Source organism: Anabrus simplex, chromosome 1 (assembly GCF_040414725.1).
Source record: "Anabrus simplex isolate iqAnaSimp1 chromosome 1, ASM4041472v1, whole genome shotgun sequence".
Lineage (NCBI taxonomy): Eukaryota > Metazoa > Arthropoda > Insecta > Orthoptera > Tettigoniidae > Anabrus > Anabrus simplex.
This window is the reverse complement of record NC_090265.1, coordinates 1,112,025,864-1,112,047,491: the sequence shown is the minus strand read 5'-3', so window position 1 is coordinate 1,112,047,491 and position 21,628 is coordinate 1,112,025,864.

Here is a 21,628-nt window from a genome sequence, read left to right as displayed (position 1 = left end):
TGGCAAGCATAATTGGCAGTCATACAAATTTTAGTGAAAAATGGAAGGGTATGTATAGATATTTTAAGGCAGTAACAGGTTCCGAGAAGGACATTCCAGGAATAATTAATGAACAAGGGGAGTGTGTATGTGAGGATCTTCAAAAGGCAGAAGTATTCAGTCAGCAGTATGTAAAGATTGTTGGTTACAAGGATAATGTCGAGATAGAGGAAGAGACTAAGGCCAAAGAAGTAATAATATTTACATATGATAACAATGACATTTACAATAAGATACAAAAGTTGAAAACTAGAAAAGCGGCTGGAATTGATCAGATTTCTGGGGATATACTAAAGACTATGGGTTGGGATATAGTACCATATCTGAAGTACTTATTTGATTATTGTTTGGCCGAAGGAGCTATACCAGATGAATGGAGAGTTGCTATAGTAGCCCCTGTGTATAAAGGAAAGGGTGATAGACATAAAGCTGAAAATTACAGGCCAGTAAGTTTGACATGCATTGTATGTAAGCTTTGGGAAGGCATTCTTTCTGATTATATTAGACATGTTTGTGAAATTAATAACTGGTTCGATAGAAGGCAATTCGGTTTTAGGAAAGGTTATTCCACTGAAGCTCAACTTGTAGGATTCCAGCAAGATATAGCAGATATCTTGGATTCTGGAGGTCAAATGGACTGTATCGCGATTGACATGTCTAAAGCATTTGATAGGGTGGATCATGGGAGACTACTGGCAAAAATGAGTGCAATTGAACTAGACAAAAGAGTGACTGAATGGGTTGCTATATTTCTAGAAAATAGATCTCAGAGAGTTAGAGTAGGTGAAGCTTTGTCTGACCCTGTAATAATTAAGAGGGGAGTTCCTCAGGGCAGTGTTATCGGACCTTTATGTTTTCTTATATATATAAATGATATGAGTAAAGGAGTGGAATCGGAGGTAAGGCTTTTTGCGGATGATGTTATTCTCTATAGAGTGATAAATAAGTTACAAGATTGTGAGCAACTGCTACGTGACCTCGAAAATATTGTGAGATGGACAGCAGGCAATGGTATGTTGATAAACGGGGCTAAAAGTCAGGTTGTGAGTTTCACAAATAGGAAAAGTCCTCTCACTTTTAATTACTGCGTTGATGGGGTGAAAGTTCCGTTTGGGGATCATTGTAAGTATCTAGGTGTTAATATAAGGAAAGATCTTCACTGGGGTAACCACATAAATGGGATTGTAAATAAAGGGTACCGATCTCTGCACATGGTTATGAGGGTGTTTAGGGGTTGTAGTAAGGATGTAAAGGAGAGTGCATATAAGTCTCTGGTAAGACATCAACTAGAGTACGGTTCCAGTGTATGGGACCCTCACCAGGATTACCTGATTCAAGAACTGGAAAAAATCCAAAGAAAAGCAGCTCGATTTGTTCTGGGTGATTTCCGACAAAAGAGTAGCGTTACAAAAATGTTGCAATGTTTGGGTTGGGAAGAATTGAGAGAAAGAAGAAGAGCTGCTCGACTAAGTGGTATGTTCCGAGCTGTCAGCGGAGAGATGGCGTGGAATGACATTAGTAGACGAATAAGTTTGAATGGCGTCTATAAAAGTAGGAAAGATCACAATATGAAGATAAAGTTGGAATTCAAGAGGACAAACTGGGGCAAATATTCATTTATAGGAAGGGGAGTTAGGGATTGGAATAACTTACCAAGGGAGATGTTCAATAAATTTCCAATTTCTTTGAAATCATTTCGGAAAAGGCTAGGAAAGCAACAGATAGGGAATCTGCCACCTGGGCGACTGCCCTAAATGCAGATCAGTATTGATTGATTGATTGATACATTCAACTTAACATGGCCTAAATCCTTCACTTGCAGTGCTAATTCTAACATAAATATCATATGTAACACAGGAATTCACAATTCAATCATCTATCCCTTTCTCAAGCAACGAACAGAAACATATCTCCTCACTCTAATTACATCTTGCCACATTATTATTCCATTTCCTTCATATATATATATATATATACCTCCATATTAAAAAAATTTGTTCATTCAACTCCACTTAAATAACCTCTGCGTTATGGTAGCAATACTTAATAACCTGATTATTCTCTCATACACTGCAACTTCGTAATATTTCAAACATTTCCTTACAATACAATTATCGTACTGGCCATGATTGCAACACATATTGACCTGAAGTTTTAGGTTACGTCTCGTATCTCGCCTGCATTTTCTACAACCACAACTGGTTAAACGTTTCACGGTCTACACGTATGGATTGGCACTAAACATGCACGAATACTCAATCAGATCTAGTTTCCATTAACCTTAAAACTATCACATTATCACCATAGTTATACAGCATAAATTGGCACATTTCATCGGCTAATAATTTGCATTTATATTCAAATATCCTTTCATTGGCACTACATCTCTTACTTCTAGCACTCCTGCACACATATAAATATTTTTCATCAATTGATTTCAAATTCATTACGATGCAACTCATAATACTTATCTCGTAACGAGATTTTGCTGCTGGATCTCTCCTGGTCTAGGACATCTTGGAGTAGGCAACCCCTGTAGTCCAAAGATTACGTCATCTGCGGCTCCGGCTGGGGATCTTGGCTTGAGCTATTTCGTCTTGAGCGACCATTTCCATCTGTTTAAGCTGACTCCATCTTGTCACCAGTTCTCATGAAATCATAAAAGAACAAATGCATAGTAGAATTCATAGTATACTGGTGAATAGTAGGCACCTCAATACGTAATATTTGTCTTCAGAATCTCGTATTGGTCGAAAATATTCTTTTTTAAATTTAGAGATTTCTCTAATTCGGCCTACTTTTTGCTATTTCTTTCGCTTAAACAGATATTGTCTCCCTCCTGGAAGCAATAAATTATGCCTTCCTTAGCAAGGATTTGCCGCTATAATACTAATTTCGGCAATGTATGACTCGGCTGTAGTTTCCTTTCGCTTCTGAGTTTAGGTGTTACAGTAACAAATATTTTCCTTCAAATCTACTCCTTTTCTGCCGATATTTTTGCAGATGTAATCTTCACTGCTGTTTGTATATTAATACTTTAGTATTTAACGTTGCGTTGACCCTTTTATATCCTTCCGTAAGTCGTGCTGCTCCTCTTCAACTCGTAACTTTTTCTTCTCGAGGTAGTCAAGAATCGGTTTCATTCAAATATTTTAGTCCATCATTATTTAATCTTGAGATTCCTTTTCCTTGCGGTCGGACGATATCGATTTACTAGATCTCTACTCTGTGTATTTGCACATTGCCTGAAGCTATTGTGTGCCATATTTGTCCACTGTTTCCATGACATTTACGGCCGCTAATGTAACGTAATGGTACAGTTACCTCTCTACATTTACTGTCGTCTCGAAAAACATAGGCCAAATTATTGGTCTTGCACTAACAGCACACCAAACACCAATCTTCCTATCGTAATGGGGGACTTCAAAAACACCATCAGGATTTTCTGCACACCAACAGCGAGAGTTATGACTGCTCACACGACCATTAAGATGAAACCAGAACTTTTACATACGAAAATACGGCGTTGCAATGATAACTGTCTCACCATGTTAACAGCTGAGATTCAGACTGGTGACTAATGCTTTCCGGGTCGAACACATGCAGGCTGCTTGTAAGGTCAAGAACAAAGCGCACGCCTCCCATACTGCAGTTGCCGTAGCCCAGAGAACAAACACCGTGCGTTCGGTTTGAGTTTATATGGGAGACCCTGTATGTGTATGAAAAACTTATTTCGTCCGCGAGGACAGCATTGATAAGCATTTTTGCAATATATTAATAATAGTTTCAAATGGACATGTAAATCTACTACTTTCACTATGTAATCAAAGAAGCAAACTAAATTAAGACATGTCAGTGAACTTCAACATCGAAGTGGATATCTTTAATGAAAGTAGCTTTACCACTGAAGGAAAATGAACAAGATTCGATATAAAATATGTAGATTTCAATGGAAGATGACAGACATGAGAAATGAACTGGAAACGTTGCACGAGAGACTAGATAAAATTCCTAAATTTGACAAAATCACTGCTATGAAAAAAGCTGCTGGTGAAAGAAATCAAAAGGCCGCTCATTTGAATAATGAGAGAAATAGTTTTCGGAAGAGTAAACTAAAATGATCAGATGGTCAGAGCTGAATACCCCTGTGGGTAGGGACGGTAGAGTAACACCCACGCTATCCCCTGCCCGTCGTAAGATGTGACTAAAAGTGAACTTTGGAGCGTGGGTTGGCGACCTAGGGCCCTTTAGCTGAGTCCTGGCATTGCTTTCACTTATTTGTGCCAGGCTCCTCACTTTCATCTATCGTATCCGACCTCCCTTCGGTCAACACTTCTTCTTTTCCGACGCCGACGGTATTACGTATGGAGGCCTAGGATGTCCTTCATTTTCACGTCTTTCGTGGCCCTTGTCTTTCTTTGGCCGATATCTTCATTTTTGAAGTGTCGGATCCCTTCCATTTTTTTTCTCTATGATTAGTGTTATATAGAGGATGGTTGCCTAGCTGTACTTCATCTTAAAACAATAATCACCACCATCACCACCACCACCACCACAACTCAGAGCTGAGTATTCGGAACTGCGTAGCGTCGAGGCCAATAGCCCGTTCGCGCAGCTCATTAAATAGGTACGCAGGAAAGGAAAATGATATTGGCATACTCCGTTTAATAAAGACTAGGCTGAAAACCTGCAACCAATAGAGAGGTTTGTCTCTATTGTGGCTTATGAAATGGCTCTTAGAGAAAGTCTAAAATATGACAGAACTAGTGATACATATTTTGGACTGGTTAATGCAGGGGGTGAAGGTTATACTATATGATCAATATAAGGCTACAGTAAATGCCTCACATTAGCCAATAAGTTAGGTACTCCCCTTTGATCGGAAACGGTCTGTCAGAAAAGTTCACTATCGCTGCTGCCAGCTTTCTAGTGAAGAATTGACAGGGGTCCGAGCTTTACACCTTATTTAGGAAGGTAATTAAAGCTGTCGAAGATATTGGATTCCTTGTGATAAGAATTGTGACGGACAGTAATAAAACAAATGTCTTCATTAGACATTAAGGACAATCTCAAATATCCAAATGATTATGTGCCAATCAGTTGAGAAACAGAATCTCAAGTCCTAGTTTGCAGGTACCGGTACTTGGTTCATATTGTTCAATAGAGAATGGAGTGTGACATTTGCGTCAGCAACATCTCATTGCTTAGAGCTTCGACACCACTTATGGAACTGATTATACATCAGGACAGAGGAGGACTTCGATACCCAAAACCTTGTTTTGTTGTTCTGATTAAGCATCTGCAGTCTGGAGGAGTTTGTTGAAGCAGCTGTGTCCTACTGTCTGATGTCCTTCAAACTTACGAGCATAATACAAGGACTTCTTCCCTATCTGTAACAATGTGACGTCAAAGAACATTAGCAAACTATCGGTGATATCCTAACTGATATTGCATTGGCGAGAACACAGAAACTTAGCCACCCGGTGTACGACTCCAAGCCTTCGTTCAGGAAAATTCTCATTGTGTGATGAAGAGGCCAACTACGGCTTCATACAGGCAACATTACCGATATTTAATATTACTGATGTAATTTACGAGCTTCAGTGAGCATATGACTACAATGCGTAGTGTTTTGTAGGCTGTCGTTATACGTTTAGAACATTGTGGGTCTATGCCTGCCATCTAGCGGAGAATTTCTAACTCGGTCTATTTGCAACACGGCCGACTGGACCCTCGCTGCGCTCCTTATACCGGCCTTGCCAATCGCTTGTGAAGCCCAGCATAAAGCTGTAATTGGAAAGTTTCACCATAATGCCGATGGAGCGCTGGCCTCCTACTCACTGACAGGAAGCTGTATACCTCAAATTGCCGCATTTCCACTTTTATTTGTATTGTTTTGCTGTCGTAAATGTTGGCAATGTGTTCGTAATGAGGTGCTTGTTGGCTTCATAATTCGAGCTGACAGTTATGCGCTAGTGAGTTTAATTTCTTATTGTGTAGTGTGGTGATTGTACTTTTCAAACTGTGTTTAAAACTCTTAGAATGTGACATTATTGAGCGCCTTTTTGTACTTCGAGCAGAAATTTTCTGCAAACAAGAACAAATGTAATGAGTGGCTCAATGTGTTTTCTCGCTGTAACTTCGTCCTAAACAAGAATTTTAATTTATGCGCTAATTCATGTTTTTAATGGTGTAGTGATCTGCTTTTATTTAACTGTGTTAGGAAATATTCGAATATGCATTGCTGTGTGCCTTTTTGTATTTCGATCAGGAAAAATAAGGGCAAAGGGACACTATCATTTCACGAATTATCTGTAGACCAGGACAAAACTACGGAGTGGCTCAAAGCAGTTAGCACTTTCATCTTAGTTTTCCGTACCTATTTCGGGTATTTGTCTTCTGTTTAACCCCCCCCCCCCCAGGGTTGGCTTTTCCCTCGAACTCAGTAAGGGATCCCACCTCTACCATCTCAAGGGTAGTGTCCTGGAAAGTGAGACTTCAGGTCGGGGGATAGAACTGGGAAGGCTGACCGGTACCTCGCCCAGGCGGCCGCAACAGCTACGCTGAACAGGGGCCTTGCAGGGGGATGGGAAGATTGGAAGGGATAGACAAGAAAGAGGGAAGGAAGCGGCCATGGCCTTATGTTAGGTACAATCCCCGCATTTGCCTGGAGGAGAAGTGGGAAACTATGAAAGCCACTTCGAAGATGGCTGATGTGGGAATCGACCCCCCCCCCCTACTCAGTTGACCTCCCAAGGCTGAGTGAACCCCCTTCCAGCCCTCGTACCGCTTTTGAAATTTCGTGGCAAGGCCAGGAATCGAACCAGGCCCTCCGGGGGTGGCAGTTAATCACGCTAATCGGGTATTTTTTACCCCTAAATTTTCTTTCATTGAATAATACTTTAGGAGGAGTCGTATTTGCCATATGACAGCAACGCAACACATTTTTATCCAAGATAATCTGAACTTTAACATTTAAACATTGTCAAGTAAGAACCATTACTGTTGCTATGGTAAAACCAACGTATGAATTGTTGTTACCTGGGCAATGAACAGTTTACAATGTATTTACTCAAAATACTTTTCTCTCACTGAATTTTTTATTTAAAATTCTTGTTCTCTTTCTTGCTATTTGTTTTACGTCGCACCGATACAGGTAGGTCTGATGGCGACGGTGGGATAGGAAAGGCTAGGAATGAGAAGGAATCGGCCGTGGCTTAATTAAGGTACAGCCTGATGTGAAAATGAGAAACCACGGAAAATCTTCTTCAGGGCAGCCGACAGTGGGGTTCGAAGCCACTATCTCGCGGATGCAAGCTCACCGCTGCACGCCGCTAACCGCACGGCCAACTCGCCTGGTATTTAAAATTCTAGTGAAAGATATGAATGATATGTAATCTGAAACTATATATATTGAAATTAAAATATAAACATGTTTGAGTCAAAATACTTATGTTATCCATACAACGAATATAGAAAAAGTAGGATTTTTATGTTTTGTCCAGCCCTTTTCCTGAGAGCAGCGCTTGAAGAATTTTAAAACTCTAATTGAACAATGACTCTTAATCTCACGGTTAACATCAGAAGACAAAAGTATCTGTCTATGTATCTAAATGCCATGATTGTCCGACTCGTTGGCTGAATGGTCAGCGTACTGGCCTTCGTTTCAGAGGGTCCCGGGTTCGATTCCCGGCCGGGTCGGGGATTTTAACCTTCATTCGTTAATTCCAATGGCCCGGGGACTGGGTGTTTGTGCTGTCCCCAACATCCCTGCAGCTCGCACACCACATATAACACTATCCTCCACCACAATAACACGCAGTTACCTACACATGGCAGATGCCGCCCACCCTCATCGGAGGGTCTGCCTTACAAGGGCTGCACTCGGCTAGAAATAGTCATACGAAATTATTATTATTAATGCCACGATAATAAAAGCGATTACTATCACTCCTCACAGTTAAGGAACGTCAGTTGGACTACTCCATCTCTCCGCAGTTTCATTTCAAGACGTTATTTTGGCACATATCAATGAAAGTAGCCTTTAGGATTAATCATTTGAACAGTATTAGTCAGTGTAACATACTCCTTTATTCCCTAAATTAAGATAAATCGGCAATATGAATCAATCTCAGAACGTCAGCTGGACTACTCCATCTCTCCGCAGTTTCATTTCACGACATTATTTTGGCAAATATCAACGAAAGTAACCTTTAAGATTTATCATTTTAACAGTATTAACCTATGTAACATTCTCCATAAGTCTAAATTACGATAAATCGGCAATCAAAGTCAATATCTTTTCTGCAAATAGGTAGGTCGCCAGCGCCACGTGTCGAGCTGTGTAACTACTCCAATTACAGCCCGTAGACCCGATTGTCAAGGCCAGTAAGGAGCTAGCTAGAGCGATGCATCAAGTCGGCCATGATTTGCAAAAAGCCTCGCGTAGAGCAGGATCGAGATGGCGGTGCTAAATACGTATAAAAAATAAAGGATCACCGCCAGGATCGAGACGGCGGTGTCAGGGACCTGAATTGTTTGTTTTCATTTCAAGATGTCTCAAAACTAGATGTCAAATGAACTAGTGATTGCTAAGAATTTCGCATATATTTAATTATTATTCGGTAAACATGACTTGAAATCTTCAGTAACATAAAATACCATCAAGAATGGATTCACTGAAAGGTTGGAGATTCTAGAGTAAATAGTAGAATAAAGTATTCTTGGTAGATAACCTAAAATCACTCCCATTTATGGGTTATGGTCATCACTTTCCTTGGCGGTTTTGTTTAATATATTAATTGTCTATGTTTCTTGTCATTCACAAAAAATCTTAGTAACTTTAATGACATGTTCCTTTAGAGGAGAAAGTGAAGAAAACACGCTAGTTTAAAGTGTGACTTTGAAATGTAAGAACGAGGTAATGTGCTGTATTACTGAAGATGAAAAATGTTCGTCTCTGTTCAGCATGGGGATGTCAGATATGGTGTCTTGAAATACGAATCAGTGAATTTCATTGAAAGAAAATCTGAAGTAAGTTTGGTATAGGCAAGAATTGATCTGAATAGGAAAGTTCGTAAACTGCACAATTTTTTGCTAGTTGCTTTACGTCGCACTGACACAGACAGGTCTTATGGTGACGATGGGATAGGAAAGGCCTAGGAGTTGGAAGGAAGCGGCCGTGGCCTTAATTAAAGTACATCCCCAGCATTTGCCTAGTGTGAAAATGGGAAACCACGGAAAACCATCTTCAGGGCTGCCGATAGTGGGATTCGAATCCACTACCTCACGCTCTGCGAGGCTCAGGCTCTCACAGATGCAAGCTCACAGCCGCGTGCCCCTGACCGCACGGCCAACTCGCCCGGTACTGCACAATTTAACAGTCACGTTCATTTAGAACTGCCTTAAGTAAAACGTTGGATTCATGTTTTATAAGAAACTTATTATTTTCGGTTAAATTAATTCCTATAACAATCTATGCAATAATATGTGATGTGTAAAGGCTTTTTAAAACGACTTCAGTTCGTAGATAATACGATCTCTTACAAAAGGTCTCTTTCATGACTTTGAGAGGTTATTTCACGGTAGTTTTGGTAAGGAGAACATATTTTCACAGTTCCTTTAATTTTACTGTACTTAAAATTTCAATGTGTCATATCAAAATTGAGTGAATTGTTCAGCTCCAAATATCACACATACACCAAGATAGCTGATCCCAACGTTGATCTACCATTGTTAGCGTTTCGAGGGCAAATAGCTATAATTCCCAACAGGTAATAAAACAATAGTCTGTATTTACAATTTTCTCATAACTTTATTTATGACATCACAAAAAAATACTTTAAATTAATAAAAAGTGAATGTGCTCTATGATAGAAATATATTCAGGAGTTAAGTTGATAGCGGGCAATGGAACGACTGGCATAACGGGAGAATAAATATTTAATGAAAGAATCTGTACGTGGATCCTCAACATTCTGAATGTTTACAGAGGAGTGACTATCAAAATTATACGGTTCAGTACTTTCTCAGTTTATATCGTATCATTAATCTTGGCCAGAGGAGATCACCCACAATGAACGTTTGATTTTTTTTCCGGCACGGTAGCCTTCCCTATTTGTAGAAAGCAATTAACTGCCCCACATGTTCAGTAATGTTAGTTTATATTTCATTATGTGTACTTGGTGTATTATAGTCATTAGCCCGTGTACTTACTTCGTATAAGAAATTGAGTGTTTTAGTTAATAATAAATGTGATAGAAAGGAAGGTTGTAAAAGTATGATTATTAAGCAGTACCATATGGTTGTTAAGAGAGGCATGAGGAAATTTAAAAAAAGTAATTATGATCGGTGAAAAATAGCAAATAAAAATAAACAGCCTATGAGTTGTATTTAAAGCATCGTTGAGGAGTATGAAAGTAGGTATAATAGTGACAGACTGGTCTGTACAGGTGTTAAATAAACTGAGATATAAGTGAATTTAGTCATCTTCATCGAATTTCAGGTTAGGAAATATATTGCTGTCATATTCTTGCCTTCTTGTTCAAAAATAGCTCCAAATCCTCGTTTATCTCCATTAAAGTATGGTCTTTTTTCTACTCTCCACTAAATTATTATTATTATTATTATTATTATTATTATTATTATTATTATTATTATTATTATTATTATGCTAGTTGCTTTACGTCGCACCGACACAGATAGGTCTTATGGCGACGATGGGATAGGAAAGGGCTAGGAGTGGGAAGGAAACGGCCGCGGTCTTAATTAAGGTACAGTCCCAGCATTTGCCTGGTGTGAAAATGGGAAACCACGGAAAACCATCTTCAGGGCTGCCGACAGTGGGGTGCGAGCCCACTAACTCCCGAATACCGAATACTGGCCGCACTTAAGCGACTGCAGCTATCGAGCTCGGTGCCGATATGATCTAGCCCACATATAATTGCATTCACGCTGTATGAAATGGTAGTTTAGGGGAAAGCCTAAAATTTAATTCTCAAATATTTATGTCATTAGCTGTCGTATCTTAATGAAAATTGGTTCCCAAAGTTGGGGAATAAGTCGCTACAATCTAGGATATAAATAATTTTATTCACGCTTAATGAAATGGTAGTTTAGGGGAAGGCCTAAAATTTAATTCTCAAATATTTATGTTATTAGTGGTCGTATCGATAAATACTACATAACTAAAGTTATATAGTATTAGATTTCCGATCATCTATGTCTTAGAGATTGTTACCGGCTATGATCACGGAGATATTCATGGATTTGGATTTTTGTTAGTAAGTCAAAATCAACGCTGAGTCACGAAAACATGGGTAGGCAGAATTTAATGAAAATCGGTAGGTAAAGTCGGAGAATAAGGAACTACACTCTAGGCTATAAATAATTTTATAAGATGTCCTAATATCACAGAGTCGAAAGAAAACTAAATGTGAATGCCTACAATATAAAATGCTCATAACATTGATAGACAGTAACATTACATTGACCAGTGTTTGTTGTGATGTGCTTTGTGTCTTCTTTTGCCGGTAGATAGAATTACTGCTGCGAACCGAGTATTTTGTTTCATTCGCTTTACGTCGCACCGACGCAGATAGGTCTTACGGTGACGATGGGAAAGGAAAGGGCTAGGAGTGTGAAAGAAGCGGCCTTGGCCTTAAATAAGGTACAGCCCTAGCATTTGCCTGGTGCAAAAATGGGAAAATAAGGAATACCATCTTCAGGGGTACCGACAGTGGAGTTCGAATCCACCATCTCCTGGATGCAAGCTCACAGCTGCGTTCCCCTGACCACACAGCCAACTCGCCCGGTCGTACCGAGTGTAACAGCCTGCCTGAATATTGGCGGGAGGTAGCTGAGGAGTTAGGTAACTTTCTTCTTTAGCATGCCATTCCTCTGGTTCATAAATTTTCTGATACTACTGGTACGTAACACACTGGTTCATAATAGCATTCGAGCTATTCAATCCCTACTCTGAGGCACTGATTGGAATGAGCAGTTTGCATATTTCACGGAACAATAGCACAGGAGTGTTCACGGCAGTCTGCGGCCTGGTCATTCCAGCTCTGGAACTATGGACTGTTAGATCGGCATCGTAGTACTGTTCGTTATAAGTGAGAAAATGTGCTGTTTTTCACTTGATCGAGTATTTTATATGATAACATTGCTTTTAATCCCTACATTCCTACTGACGTGTTTGCAATGACCTATGTTGACTTTAGTTAGGAAATCCACAAAGTCAGTCTTTCTGAGAATTCTGTAGCAAAGCACGGGTATATCAGCTAGTTAGTGAATAAATCACAGTTTGTGAAATATCGGTGGTGGTGGTGATGGTGATTATGGTTTTAAGAGGAAGTACAACTGGGCAACCATCCTCTATTAACACTTATCACCGGGCGAGTTGATCGTGCGGTTAGGAGCGCGCGGCTGTGAGCTTGCATCCGGGAGATAGTGGGTTCGAACCCCACTGTCGGCAGACCTGAAGATGTTCTTCCGTGGTTTCCCATTTCACACCAGGCAAATGCTGGGGCTGTACCTTAATTAAGGACACGGCCGCTTCCTTTCCAGTCCTAGGCCTTTCCTAGCCCTTCATCGCCAAAAGACCTGTCTGTGTCGGCGCGACGTAAAGCCAATTGTAAAAAAAAAACACCAACCAAACGGAAAAGATGGAAGGGGTCCGACACTTCGAAAATTGAGGGCATCAGCCAAAGAAAGACAAGGGCCACGAGGGGCGTGAAAATGAAAGCCTTCCTAGGCTTCGAATGCTCTAACACCGCCAGTGTCAGAAAAGAACAAGAGTTGACCAGGGGAGGTCGGATATGATAGATGAAAATGAGGGGCATGGCACAAGTAAGCGGAAGCAATGTCAGAACTAAGCTAGGGGCCCCGTGGTCGCCAACCAACGTTCCAAAGTTTGAAGCCCCTGGGGCCCCCTTTAGTGGCCTCTTACGACAGTGGGTGCCGTGGATGTTATTCTAGCACCCCCACCCACTGGGGATTGTAAACTATCGTTCACCACGAGGAACAAAATAGATTTTTCTACGGCCATCTTGATATAGAAGCCTGCTACCAATAGTTGTGACGTCACATGCTTAGTGCTTAGTCTTCGTCGTCGCATCTAATTCCCATACTACTGATACAACACTTTTTATCATAATATGGCCAAAGAAATGCAATAATAAGCCTATAAACACATAATGTCGAAGAAACAACATCAAAATAAATTACATACAAGTACGCAAATAAGAAACATACAGTATATGAACCAATTATCACGACTGTAAAATTTTCACGTCTGCAACATCTTTAGTTTTTGACATATAAGTATCCTCATACAAATAGTCAACCGGTTACAACTCATTCATACCTGCAACCTTAAGCTCCTATAATTCCCTTCCGGTTGTAATTAGAGACATACACAGTAGAAATGAATTTTTTTTAAATGTTATAAACGGTACATAGATTTAAGAAATTAATGTTTAATGTTATTTACAGTAACTCTCAGAAATGTTCTTCTGTTTATAACTATTATTTTAGTTTAATTTCATAATTTATTATATGTAATTAGGAATCTTAATACTCTGTAGTTTGTACAATGATGGTTTGGCATAACAGTAGGCTCCATAATAAATCAATAAATAATATAATAATTCAACTATTTCAATTATTTCACCCGCCTCCCCCCTAAGTGGATTTTCCGAAAACAAAAATACGCATTTCTTTATTTTTAAAGGAGACTCCAAATACATCTGTAACATTTTCTGTTTTGAGATATTAGTATGCTAATAACAAGAATTCCAATTTTCATGTCTATAACATCTTGAGATTTTTAGATATAAGTATCATCATAAAAGGTATTCAACCCTATTTTCACCTTTTTTCATCCCCCTTAATGGAACTTTTCGAAAACAAAAAAATACTTATTTCGTAGATTACAAATACCAATATTTACATCTGTGAACTTTTAATTTTTTGAGATATAGATATACTCATTTAAACAATTCGCCCCACTTTTCACCCCTTAGAGACGGAATATCCAAAAATTAATTTCTTTATGTCCAGCAGCTTTGGCTCGGCGATGATGAATCAGTCATCAGTCAGTCAGTCAGTCAGTGTCATATGATATAGTCACCAGGCGAATTGTTGTCTCTCAAAATAATGGCATTGTTTTATGTTTGTTTTAGCACATGATGTTGTTGTTGTTAATTATTTATGAATAACTCTTTAAAAGGTATTTCCCGAAATATGACAGACATTGAACACAACAATCATTAACTCTACACCACATACCTAAACCTGTCATAAAAATTGCCAGATCTTCAACTTTCACTTTCAAAACAAAAGAAACCTCCCTACAATTTTCACTGTTTAAAAACACATTTTTGAATCAGATTTCTATGTCTGAATTAACATGTAGCCCTCAAAAACAATTTGAAAAATAGTATGATGGTCACTGGTATAACTGTTATCTCTAAAACATCATTCTTTTACACTTATGTGAGCTCATCGTGTTGTTAAGTATGTGTCAATAACAGTAAGAAAAATTATTTCCCAAAATATGACAGATTTTGGACACAATACTCATTAACTCCGTAGCACACACCCGCTTATCACAGAAATTGCCAGGTTCTTCAACTTTCTTTTTAGAAACATTAAAGGAAACATTCCTATAATTTCCACTGTTTAATAATATTTCTCCGAATTAGATATTAAGATGCTAAAATCGGAATTAACATCTATCCCTCCACAATAATTAGATAAAATATTATGCTGGGCACTTTGGACAGTAAGCGAACTGCTGTATCTCAAAATGTCATTATTTTACACTTATTGGAAACACATTGTTGTTGTTAATTATTTTTTAATAATTGTTACCAAAAATGTTTCCCAAAATGTGACATATCTTGGACAGAACGGCTTTCTCCTGGACACCGTCTGGTCTGGTCGTTTTGCAGTGTCTACCGGAATTATATGTTTTTCAGAAAAATATCTAATACAGTCACAGGCATATTTACTGGATTCAAAATTAGTTCCATAAATCCATTTATCTCGCTTCTCTTATCACTAGGAAACGCAAATGTTGAGATAGCTTGTTCCGTATTCGAACGGTAATTGGACGAACATCCAGGCACACTACACGGTCGTCCCATATTGTAAAGAGGAGCCTGCACAGTAACACATAATAATAATAATAATAATAATAATAATAATAATAATAGTAATAATAATAATATTGAATATCCAAAGCAGTTTGGAACCCTATTTTACATAGTATACTAGGGTTGTAGTTAAAATACATATTCACTTTTACAATGAAAATGAATTCATGTATCTAATCGACGGAAAATGAAGTGGATGAAGTTAATAAAATATTTGTAACAGCACGGCTTCTTAAACAAATGATACAGGGGTTTTGATATTGCAATGTTGCAATAATTCAAATGAGAGTTCAAGTCATGCCTTTTTCTCTCAAATGCAGCACATTCAAATAGTAGGTGGTCCACTGTTTATGAAGATCCACAAACACACACGTAGCCATCAGGACGATTGATTCTGAATCGATGAAAATAATAACCAAATTTGCCATGACCAGTCAAAAATTGAGTAATTTCAAAACTTGGAACCAACATGTTACTTTGCAGGCGGTTGAAAACCTCAGGGAAGAATATTTCTCTGGTGACTTGGCCTCTAGTGGAAGAAGTCCAAATGTTGTTCCATTGATGGATTACGTGCTTCTTTATGATTTTTTTACCGTAGCTAGGTGACGTTTTGTCATAAGTAAATTCCAACTAAGATGTAGCCGCTGCTTTCGCCAGAAGATCAGTTTTCTCGTTTCCAGATATTCCACAATGACTGTGAATCCAGTCAAAACAGATGTGCGGACTTTGTTGAGCTATGGTTCTAATAGCTACAGCTATTGGATTCAGACTATTTTTTATTATTTATCGCATTCAGCGCAGCTTGCGAATCACTTAATAACCGAGATTTCTTATTGTTAGATTTACACCATTCGATCGCAGACTTAATCGCCCACAGTTCAGCCTGGAGAATAGAGCATATGGGAGAGAGTTTGTATTGGGATGAGAACACCTCAGAATCGTTTTCATGAACAACGAAGCTACATCCAACTCTGTCCTCTTCATCTGTGCTTGGTATGCGAGATCCACCTGTGTAAATAAAGCCGTCATGGGTAATTGAACAATTTTCATAAATAAAGTTTTTGAAGAGACTTGGGTAATCAGACTGTAGAAAATGACAAGGTTGCTCTCGAGTGGTATTCAGAATGGGCATAGGTGACACTTTGTTTTTCTTCAAAAAAGTGAGTTCAGCTTTTGCTATCGCCGTCAGAAATAGTGGCTCAATGCCTGCAATAAGAAGGGCTGCATCAGTAGAGGTGGCGTGGTAAGCACGGGAAATACGAAGGGCAAATCCTCTCTGAATTTGCATCAATTTATGCTGAGCCCGTTTCTTCTCAAGTGTCATTCGAAAAGAGGAAACACAATACAATTTCAGAGGTACAAACGCTGTATCATAAATAATTTTTAGTACCTCTGAATTTAGTCCCCAAGAAGGTCTGCAGGCAATAGCTAAACCTTGCATAAACCTACTGCCTTTCTGCTGTAATTTGTTGAAATGGGCCCTGAAGGTTAACTTCTTGTCAAGTACCACTCCTAGATAAAGAATATGATTTTCCATAGTGATATTTTGTCCATTCATTTTAATTTTAGGCTTTCTTAGTTTCCTTCTCCTTGTAACAAGCATGGCCTTCGTTTCCTGGGGATTAAATTGTAATTCATTATCACAACCCCAAGTAAATAAAATGTCAAGAGACAACTTTGCTCTTACTCTCAGATCCCGCACATTTTCTGCTTTAATTAAAAGAAGGGCGTCATCAGCGTAGGCCACAACCAACAGGAAGACGTAAAGGTAGAAGGTCGTCGTATAAAATGTTCCAAAAACCAGGACTACAACTAGATCCTTGTGGGCAACCCCTTTTCAGGATCTTTGAAGAAACTGTTGATCCGACTTGAAGTTTAACTTCCCGAATTTGGAAATAAGATTGTATTAATTTATATAAATTTTTGGGACAGAGCTTCTTTTTCAACTGAGTTAGAACTTTTGGCCACCAGGCATAATCGAATGCACTGGAGATATCCAGTGATATTAGGATAGCTACTTCATGCATGGAGAAAATAGTCTCATCCCATTCTACTACACTAAGAACAGCATCTTCTGTCGATTTTTGTGGAGTAAATCCGTACTGGCATTGACTTAAATGATTGTTGCTATATAAGTGGTACATGACCCGATCGATTATTAACTTCTCAAAAATCTTCCCCAGAACTGGAAGGAGGCAAATAGGCCTGAAAGATTTGGCAGTAAACATTCTTGAAATAATGCCTTTAGGGATTATTTTAACAATTGCAATTTTCCAAGATGTAGGGAAGAGGCTGAACACCAAGCACTTATTAAAAAGGGTGACAAACAGGGAAGGGAAACACAAGTGGATATTTTTGATAATGTTTGATGATAGTCCATCCCAACCTGGTGCTTTCTTGTCATTTTGTGAGAGTATTATTCGTTCAACTTCTTGGCGGGTGAAAAGCACATCATCTGCAGTATTAGGAGGGAGAGAGCAAAATAATCTAATGGCCTTTTGCGTTTCTGTATCGTCATCCTCTTCGGAGAAGAAAGAGTTGATAAGAACTTCAGCAGTGTCGGAGAATGATTTTGTAAAACCGGTGTCTGATTCAATTGAGCAAATAGTATTATTCAAGTTTTCATTTTTTCCTGTTAATTTGTAAACAACTCCCCAATGATTACATTCCGTAGGCAGTGAGCAGAATTCTTTCCATTTTTCCGATTTCCTTCTTATTATCAAATTCTTGTACTCTTCCTTAACTACCAGATATATTTCTTCGTATCGCTGACGGAGAAGAGGACGACCTCGTTTCTAACGTCTGTGACAAGCAAGAACACGTTTACGCATGACTGTTAGCTCTTCGTTCCACCAGAAATTTTAGGAGGTTTCTGAGAGGTTTTTGGTAGATTTGCTTCAGAAATTTTTATTATGGCATGAGTTAGTTCGTCTGTAGCTTTTTCTAGGTTTTCCGCGGTATTGCAGAATTCTATTTCTTTTGATATTCTAAGTAAACTTCTTTTAGCACCCTATTGAAAGTGAGCCCATTTGATTGTTTTTGGTCTTGTATTTTCTGGTTAAATAATGAGAGGCGTTCACTACAGGTGAACTGGCCGTAGACTTCATACTTATGATAATTAGAGAATGGTCGGAGAAAGTTGGCAGGTCGCTTACTTTCCAGTCGCATATAAAAGGAAGGAGTGAGGAATTACACGCACTAATGTCTAAAAAGCTCTGATAATTTCTGCGCATATAAGTAGGTATATCGCCTGTATTTAACAAAATTAAATTGCCGGCACAGCAGAAATCATGGAATAGTTTGCCTCGTGCGTCGTCGAAAAGGCTTCCCCAGGACTCGTGTTTCGCATTAATATCTCCTGTTATAAGTAATGGCTTCCCTTTTAGCTCGTCGTGTATTCGTTGGAGAGCATTTATATCCTCAGAAATATCGCGTTTAGAGTCAAAGTAAACATTACATATGTAAAGCTCCCGTTGGTCAATGGTTGTACATACAACACTCTATCAGCTGAGAACTGTGACGACAAGACATTCTGAGATTTTGTAACAATTGCCGCCAGGATTTTTTTCCGAAGATGTAGTGTTTCTTGATGTATGAATATGAAAGCCTTGTCCAAATCCCGTAACTTTATTGAGCCTGACGTTTGGTTCTTGTATGCATAAGATTGTTCTATCATTTAGCTCGAAATTGGATAGAAGTTCCTGCGTTGGAACGAGAGACTCGTGCAGATTTTGTTGATATATTATAAGTTCAGCCATAATTAATTTTAGATTTGATTATATTAAGTACCTTCTTGTAGATAGGACACTACAGATGTTGCTGGATGTTGAATGTTAAGACATTCATACTGACGTCTTGTGCGGTTTCTCTCGTTTTGAGACTTGCAATTTATGCATTCGGTATTCGTTTTTGAACATTCATGGGCATTATGTGCCTCAGAACAGTGCGAACAAATCTGCGGTTTATCACAATTCGAGGACAAATGACCAAATCCTAAGCACTTATAGCAACGAATGAAGGAGATGTATTCATTAATGCTACACCTAGTGTATCCTACATACAACTTGTCACAATTTTGTAAAGCCCGAAAAATGGCGGGGCTAACTTCCATAACTGCGTACTTTGTGCTGCCATCTCGAGATATCTTCACGAAACGCTTTTGTATTTCAGTACTCGCATCTGTTAAACCTAGTTTCACAGCTGGATTTTGCTCTATGATTGATTCTACTAACTCGTTCTCGGGAAAACTAACCTCTATTCCATGAATTATTACTCTAGGATTTTTCTTGTGTGGAATTGTAGCTTTTAGATGAGGGCTGGCTTCTATCGTGTTTACCATAGTCTTACATTCATCTTCACTTCGTAGTTCAACGATCACACCTTTATTGCGTACTTTCTTAACTCTATTTACTCCAACTTTCATGGACCTGGTTTGTAAAACTTTAAAAGTTTGTTCGGAGTCTTTCACTGTTTCATCATTTTTAGGAGAAACCATGACCAGATGTTTAGTTGAGGTAATTGGAAGCTTCTTAAACTGTACTGCATCCGAATAAAGAGCAGGTTGCTTACCTGGATTAAGAGATGCATTCATTAAGATCATTAACTGTTCATTGAAGACGTCAAGAGTCTGCTTGATCACATTAACAGAAGCTAATACTTCATCACGCCAGTTTTTATTTGTACGTTTGTCAGTTTTAAAATATAATTAATAATAATAATAATAATAATAATAATAATAATAATAATAATAATAATAATAATAATTTTTCATTTTGCTTCAAATCGTACCGACACAGATAGGTCTTATGGCGACGATGGCAAAGGAAAGGCCTAGGAATGTGAAGGAAGCGACTGTGGCCTTAATTAAGGTATAACCCCCAGCATTTGCCTGGTGAGAAAATGGGGAAACCACGGAAAACCATCTTCAGGTCTGCCGACAGTGGGGTTCGAACCCACTATTTCCCGGATGCACGCTCACGGCTGCGCGCCCCAAACGGCACGGCCAACTCACCCATAATAATAATAATAATAATAATAATAATAATAATAATAATAATAATAATAATAATAATAATAATAATAATAATAATAATAATAATAATAATAATAATAATAATAATAATAATAATAATAATAAATTGTAAAGCACGTTAAACAATTTATAACACTTCAGTTGGTTCACGTAACCTACCACATAACCTAGCAATGCTTCCTGATATCAGGCTGCTCAAACTGCACGTATTTTACTGATGATTTTTCGTGCAGTTATCACTTCAAAACACGAATGATGAACACCTCTAATGATGTAGAAATAACACCGTGCTACCAAACCACCATGTAAACAGGACTCATACCTCCATACCCAAGCACTAAACGAGTGACGTCACCCCAATGGAACTGTCAAGTGTAGCAGGTCGGAACTACCTATCAAGTTAGCCGTGGTTTATAGCGTTGACTGATGAGCATTTCGAATCATGCACTGAATTCAGTGTTAACAGTTATTTACGCAACATAACGGCCATTGCTGGATAGAGTTCCTGTTAAGATTCACACAAAGAAGAAATCACTTTTGAAGCTTTTTTTTTGTAATTGTTTAACGGCTAGGTCATTTGCACTGAACTCAAAATGTGAGAAATTCTCAGTAGATCACTGAAGCATCTAGATTGCTGGTCCCTGATCTACAGTTGAATACATTTTAGAAAAATTCAAATTTTAATTTTTTAAAGTATGGAATTTTCTGTGGTTTTACCGTAATATTAAATACTGCTGTAACAATTACAGATGTGTAACAGTTTTGTTTATTCTCCTTGACTGTATTAAAATTCCTTATAGCTACATAATCAGGAATTTATCTGAGATAAACCTTAAATTATTATTCTGAGAGGAATTGAATCCAAGAAGTAATTAACGGACATTAATTTACTACAGTCGATAACAATGCTGAGTAAATCGTGCGCTGATGTGAAGCAGGAAACAATTGTAGACTGCTTCCGCAAAGGTGACTCAGGAGCTTCAGAACACGAAGAGGAAGAAGTCACTCTTGAATGGGTGGAGTATCAACTGCTTGTTAACTCGAAGCAGATTTTGAGGCTTACATAAATGTGACCTCCTAAAGATACCGTCAACACTGAAGAACAAGAAGAAGAAGTAGGAGAAGAAGAAGAAGAAGAAGAATTGGAGTTGCCTTATCCTGTACCGCCAGAAGACCAGGCGTTGCGTGCAGTGGTTATTCTTTGATCCTACATACAGAGTCAGTTAAAGATAAATGCTGTTTTCACAGCAATAAATTTTGTTGAAAAGTTTGTGAAAGGAAAGAAGGTGAACAGTAAATAACAGCTTTAGCATTCCTGCCTGAACTCTTACGGTTGGATTTGCTTTTTTCTCATTTAAAAACATTGTATCATCACATTAAGACACTTGCCAATAAA